This window comes from Penaeus monodon, chromosome 29 (assembly GCF_015228065.2).
Source record: "Penaeus monodon isolate SGIC_2016 chromosome 29, NSTDA_Pmon_1, whole genome shotgun sequence".
In the NCBI taxonomy this organism is placed as follows: Eukaryota; Metazoa; Arthropoda; class Malacostraca; order Decapoda; family Penaeidae; genus Penaeus; species Penaeus monodon.
In genome coordinates this window covers 23,160,601-23,161,704 of record NC_051414.1, presented here as the reverse complement: position 1 = coordinate 23,161,704, position 1,104 = coordinate 23,160,601, and positions in this window count along the sequence as shown.

Sequence of the window (1,104 nt, the reverse complement as noted above, 5' to 3'; positions counted from 1 at the left end):
GTGATTATCAAAACGTGTGAGCTTTGTTAGTAGCCGTTTACACTTAAGAACGTAAATAAAATGTTGATCTATATTATGTTGGTAATGAACTGTTATGCAATAATGAAGCGATCAAAAGAAATGAAAAAAAAGTGATTAGACAAAGACTAATGTGATGAAAGTGAAATGAAGTGATATCTAAATAGATCTTGAGAAAAGGTAAACGAAATAATTGAAATATATATGGATTAGCAGTATGGTTTAAAAAGAAATATAAGAACTAAAAATATGTTATATAACGAGTAATATGTGGATTAAAACATGTGGATTGAACAATGAATTGAAAGTATGTGGATAGAAAATATATCTGAATAAAGATATTTGGTATGGGTAAGGTATTAAAAAAAATGGTTGCAAAAATGCCCAGTGACAAGCAATTTCTTTCATCAGAAGTGCCAAGTGAACCGTGTCAAAGAAACTGTTTATGAAATTGTCACTATTGTTTCTGGTTTGATCGATTTTGTGAAGATGATACTTAGTTGTTTGTTTTCCGTTCATTAATGGTGAGGATGATTATGATAATGGCTGGTGTTTTTAATTCATCTGAAGAACAAGATGATGAAAAGGGAGCATAACAAGGGAGAAAAAAAACTGAATTAGACTAAGTGGATGAAACGTAAAACTGATATGAAACAAGAAAGATAAAAATATATATATTAAATAAGGAAGAGGGAAACGGACGTATAAAAATGAAGGTGGTGCATGATTTTATAATAAGTGATTTTTATCTGCTATGATTATATAAACGTAAAGCGTTTTTTGAAAACCTAACTTGAGGCTGTCGCTAAAATAGTATATTGTTTTTGCCGTTTATCAAAATCTAAAAGGAAAATAGAAAAATAAGGTTCCAAGAGACTTGACTGTATATAAGAATTCTGATAACTAATATTTTTTCACACAATAAAATATAAATGATTGACTATTTTTATTGAGTCCCAATGACATGCGAGAACTAAGTTATGCGTTATATGGACACCTTGCTGGGGATCTATAAAGTGAGATAAATATTAGATAATAATAAAAAAAAAAAGGAAAGGGAATAACGCTGAATATGATTTTCTACAA